This window comes from Hippopotamus amphibius, chromosome 5 (assembly GCF_030028045.1).
Source record: "Hippopotamus amphibius kiboko isolate mHipAmp2 chromosome 5, mHipAmp2.hap2, whole genome shotgun sequence".
Lineage (NCBI taxonomy): Eukaryota > Metazoa > Chordata > Mammalia > Artiodactyla > Hippopotamidae > Hippopotamus > Hippopotamus amphibius.
In genome coordinates, this window is record NC_080190.1 from 30311418 (window position 1) to 30317458 (window position 6041).

Sequence of the window (6041 nt, forward strand, 5' to 3'; positions counted from 1 at the left end):
CTGAGGTTGACCTTACTGAGGTCGCTTGAGCTTGACTATCAATTGAGTTTCCTATCTTAAAGGATTGAGCAATTTGTTCCATATTTATAAAGCAACTTCCTTCCTTTATTTCCACATTACATTCTTTCTTCCCAATAAGTTACATTCAAAGGCAATCATTCTATTCTATAAATGGGTTAAACTCTTGTTTAAATGGGTCATTTTCACAGAAGAGTACATACTATATGATTCTATTTATACAAAATTCTAAAAAAAAATTCTATTTATATTAAATTCTAGAAGACTGCAGAGAAGAGAAGCATATCAGTAGTTACCTGGTGTCACTGGTGGGAATTTACTGCGAAGAGGCACAACAGAACTTTTTGGGGTGATGGAAATGTTCTATCTCTTTAATGTGGGCATGGCCACACAGGTGTACACATTTGTCAGACTGTACCCTTAAGGTGGGTGTGTTTTATTGTTTGTAGATTATGCATCAATAAAGTCAATTTTTGGAAAAGGGGAATTTTTGAAGTAGGATTGTCTCTCTGCAAAGAGGCAGATACGGTCTGCCAGAGTAGAGATTCAGGACTTAAAATGCAATGACTTAACTAGTCTCGGTGATTCTACCCAGGGAGAAAGTGAGACTGGAATGTGACTCTGCTCTTTGCTTATTTGGTCTCATTTGCCATTTGCCTGTCATAGTGTAAGCACTGGCTGCAGTGAGTGTGATCCTGGCGTTTCAAGACACTTTAACTGGCTAGGCTGACTTACAGAGTGGTCTTTAAAGAGGCATGTAAGTATGGGCACATCTATTCTATTTTATGGCTGATTTGAGGGCTTTCCAAAGCCAAATTTTTATTATACATACATGATTTTCACCATGTGGGCTGAGTTGCAAACATAATTATCTGCTTTTTTTTGTTGTTGGAAGTGCCACCTTCTAGTAATTTGCCAAATGACCAACACAAAGGGAAAGGGAAGAAACACCCATTATACACTCTCAGGGCCTCTTAGAAAACATGGAGCTGCTCCTTTGGCTACATATGTGCAGATCTACAAGAGAGGTGATATTGCTGACATCAAGGGAACGGGCACTGTTCAGAAAGAAATGCCCCACAAGTGTCCTCATGGCAAAGCTGGAATAGTTTACAGTATGAGCCAGCATGCTGTTGGCATTGTTGTAAACAAACAAGTTAAGGACAAGATTCTTGCCAAGAGAATTAATGTACATATTGAACATATGAAGCACTCTAAGAGGCAAGACAGCGTCCTGAAATGTGTAAAGGAAAATGCTCAGAAAAAGAAGGGAGCCAAAGAGAGTGGTAACTGGGTTCAGCTCAAGCTCCACCCAGAGAAGCACACTTGTGAGAACTGATGGAAAGGGGCCTAAGCTGCTTCAACCCATTCTCTATGAATTCATTGCATAATTGATGTCAAAAAAAAAAAAAAAAAGACCTCTGTACAGGAAAAACAAACCAACCAACCCCAAAACCTATTTCATGAGAAAAAATTGACTCCATTATTTGTTTTCAGCTTGCTTGGGGATAGAGGACAGAAACTGAATTCTAGGTTCATCACAGTTAAATCCCCCTCCCCTTGGAGTATTTGACGGGAGACTTTCCTGGGATCTTGAACCAGTTTATCAACCTGCAAATAAACCTGGCTCTTTTCATATCTCCAAATATGATGTCTGCGTGCGTGTGTGAGTTTACGCTTATGGTTGGTGACCTTGTCTCTTCTATCAGCCTGGAATCACCTCCAGACTCCTGGAAATGAGAAGTTATGTTCATTTTCACAATAGCATGAGTATGTACAATGGTCTCTGTGGTTACCTGATAAATACTTGTGGACCATTTGATTTCCTCTGCTCAAATTGTAATTGCAGGGCTTCCTAGGTGGCGCAGTGGTTGAGAATCTGCCTGCCGATGCAGGGGACGCGGGTTCGAGCCCTGCTCCAGGAAGATCCCACATGCCACGGAGCAACTAAGCCCGTGCGCCACAACTACTGAGCCTGCACTTTAGAGCCCGTGAGCCACAACTATTGAGCCCATGTGCTGCAACGACTGAAGCCCACGTGCCTAGAGCCTGGGCTCTGCAGTGAGAAGCCACAGCAATGAGGAGCCCGCACACCACAATGAAGAGTAGCCCCCGCTCACTGCAACTAAAAAGAAAGCCCGCGCACAGCAAAAAAAAAAAAAAAAAAGACCCAACACAGCCAATAAAATAAATAAGAAGGAAAAAAAATTGTAATTGCAATTTAATATTTAAAGGGCTCAGTGAAAAACACTTGATGTGAAAATCTCCCCACAGAAGCACCACAGAGCTAGTGAAAACATCCCAGGGGGTCTGTGCGATATTTAGTTCACTGAAGTTACCCAGCCCTTCTCCAGCCTCACACCAGCCTCTAGGCGATAAACATACTATTTGGGGTAGTGACACACATAGGGCTTAATCCTAACAGTACCTTAGATTTGCTGGCACTTGATACAATTATTATCGCCATTTCATTGATGAAAAGCCAAGACTCAGAGAGGATATATTTGCCCAAGGTCATACAGCGAATCAGCAGCAGAGTTGGAACAAGGACCAAGAGTCATGGACAATCAATGAGACAAGGGACAGAATAGAAAACTTGTAGCATTCTCATAAAAGGATTCATCAGACAAATATGTGAGGAAAGCAGCCACGATTTACTGAGTATTTACTATGTGTCAGGCACTGGGAGAGGTGCTTTATGTATAATACCGCATGCAATGTCATAGAAAATGTGTGGCATTGTGATTATGTGGGGGATGACTTTTTATTGTCTCAGTTTACAGAAAAGGAAATTAAGAGTCTAAAAAGATGAGGAATTTGCTCAAAGTACTGGAAGGAAATCCATTTCCCACCCCGTTTACAAGAATATCCCAGAATGTATAGATGACCCAGCCCTAATCATCCCTTAACCTCAGCTTCAGTCCCTACTTCTCCTCAGCCTCCGCCCTCACTACTGATACTCATTTTCACTTAATCTTCAACTTTATTCTCAAGTTCAACCTCATCCTTAATTTCATCTTCCCCTCTGCATGATCAGGGAGGATAAGTCTCAATAAATGGTCGTTGATGATAAACAATCTCATGTTTCCTGAGTAACCCCACCTAGTCTCCAACTTGCCAGCGCAACTTCTGACACACCATCTTTCTCACGCCAGTCTTTAGATAATTGTTTTCAAATATTTCTGTGGAATAAGTTTGTATATTGTTTCCTCCATTAATCTGTAAGCTTCCCTGGGATAGGAATTATAGCTATATTTTGCTCTCTAGACTAAGAAGCTGGTATAGTTATTTTTGGATTGCAGGAAGTTAATATATATTTGTTCCCAGTGACAACAGTTTCACTCACATTCGGTCCACAGGTTTTCTTCCCTGATCATTCTCATTTGCTTTTTGTGTTGGATCCAGAGGTTTATCGTATTTTCTTATTTTCATGACACTTTATTTACTATTACCATTAGATGGTACTCACTGTATTCATTTACTCATTCAACAAACACTTATTGTGCTAGGTAATAGGAATACAAAAAGAAGATACAATCACAGACTTCAAGTCTTGGGGCACCAAGTAAGTTTTCCTCACTTTGAAATCATTTTATTTATTTTGGCTTTGTAGTTTTACAAGTAGAATCTGAATAAAAAGAATAGCCATAATTTTGTAAAAAGAAATTGTTGGATTATTGTTGCAAGGACAGGAGAGACAGCAGCTTTTGAGGTCTTAACGTGATTCTTTTCAAATGGTCTTTAGCTACAATATGGCTGAATTTCCTCTTACATTTGTCATACTCTGCATTTCTCTAGTATTCAACCAGATTCTTCAGGTTATTTCCTTTTTATGAGGAGGAGGCTTAGGTTAAATAAAAGGCCCCCCCCCCAAAGTAGTAAGATGTCAAGAAAACGTTAGGAACCACTTTACCAAAAAAATGAGATCCTTTCATGATTCACAGTCTTTACCCTGCAAGCAGATTTATTTAGTGTCTTGGAATACCCCATCCAAAAATAGTTGCAAGATGTCCATGGTCAGAGAGTATCACAGACTGGAGCTGTGAGGATTCTAGCTGGATGGAATCTTGGTAAAGGACAGTGTAGGGGCACCTGCTGCCCTTTGTTCTCAGTGTGCCAATTTAGTCCTGGGGTAGATCAGTGTGTGAAAGAAAAGAAAGGTACAGGGTTCCCTTTCCTAGAAACTTCTGATTAAGAAGATGCTTTGTTACACCTTTTAGAAGACATCCAAATGGATAAACATCATTTTATTTCTGAGCGTATAAGAATAAATTTCAAAGAGTCTCCTCCCTACGTATTGCATCCATCAGTGTAACTGTTTGCATCGTTATTGTCATAATTTCCATTGTCCAATGTGGTTCACTATGGTGGTTTTGCAGTATAGATGAGAACATAACTATTTCAGAAGAATGGGGCATTGGATACATTCTGTGGTACAGTGCAGGTAAGAAGTTGGTGAGCATCCTTCATCCAGTATGTTTCCACTTTCCGACATCTTTATTGTTCTTGGTACTCCATAATCTGAGAATCTTTTATCTCCCTCAACTTATTCTCCATATGGTTTCTCAATAAAAACCCCTCTCTCAGGTTAGGTCAAGTTTCCTTACTTTCATCCCTCCCCCACAGGATATAATCCCTTCCTCGGTTTCTCTTGGGAGGAATGCCTTTTCTGCCTTTCCCAATCCTTTCCTTCCTCCAAGGTCCACTTTAGATCCATGTCCTCCATCAAGTCCTCCCTGACAGCTCCTGCCCAGTTCCCTCTTCCTTCTCTGACCTCCAACTACACAATGGTATGTGATAATAATAGCCTTCATTGGCCCACTGGTTGACAAAGCGCTGCACTCACTTGAGATTTTCACAAGCCCCTGAGGCTGGTAAGGAGAATTTTCCTGTCCCCTTAGAGAGAATGAAAAACCATATCGCAAATGGCAAAACTGGGACGTCAGCTCGGGTCCTTAAAGTCCAAAGCTTTTCCACTACAGTCTTTTGTCTCTCACACTTCCATATGCTAACAGTGCCTAGTTCAGAGTTGAGAAAAATTAGACTCTGTGAGGGGCATGGCCTCTCTGAGAGCTAGAGAAGGCGGCATATCTCTAAAGCACTGCAGAATGAGGACAGGAATTCACTTGTTTGTTATGAGATTTCTTTTTGAACCAAAGAAAAGAGGTATTAAAAAAAAAAACACTAGCAGAGAAAATCTCTCTCCTTTGGCTGGGTGACATTTCATGCCTGTCCATATTTCTATGTCAGACTTTGAAAAATGAAGAGCTAATGCAGTCTCTTTCCTCACAAAACAAAAGGAAGAGCTGGGTGTTTCCCCACTAAAAGACCCTAATATGATGACTGAAACATTAGGACTGAGGCTGAGTCACTGGCATTGGCAGAGTGTGTGTGTGTGTGTGGAGCGGGGGGGGGGTCAGAGACTTCCCCTGAGCTTTCAAAGCTGGCAAATGTACTTAGGACTGCAGTTACACACACCTGTTAGCTGCAGCCAGTGCTGACATTGTCAGCATCTGCAACATGGTGCAGGGAAAATCTCCAGCTGTCTTTAGTTATTTCAAAATAGATCTTCTCCAGATCAAGGCGCCAGTATTTTAGGTGTTTTTAAAAAATATTCATTTATTTATTTGGTTGCAGCAGGCGGGCTCCTTAGTTGTGGCATGTGAACTTTTAGTTGCAGCATGCATGTGGGATCTACTTCCCTGACCAGGGATCGAACCCAGGCCCCCTGTGCTGGGAGAACAGAGTCTCATCCACTGCGCCACCAGGGAAGTCCCTAATATTTTACATTTTAATAACTTAAAAACTAATTTAGGATTTACAAGTAGTTGCAAAATACTACAGAAATTTCCTATGTGCACTTCACCCAGCTCCCCCAGATGATACTATCTTAGCTAACCATAGTTGTTTGTTTTTGATGTAGTATCTAAGAACAAATACTTTATTATTATCTGCGATGGTTCTAGGGGTTGGTGAGCTCAGCTGGGTGGTTCTCACATGGGGTCTTTCATTCAGTGACTATC

The 6041-nt window shown here is 41.1% G+C and overlaps 1 pseudogene; it reads left to right on the forward strand.

The window, feature by feature from the left end:
* Positions 1-937: 937 nt before the first annotated feature.
* Positions 938-1409, forward strand: LOC130853092 (60S ribosomal protein L21-like; annotated as a pseudogene).
* The last annotated feature ends 4632 nt before the right edge of the window (positions 1410-6041 follow it).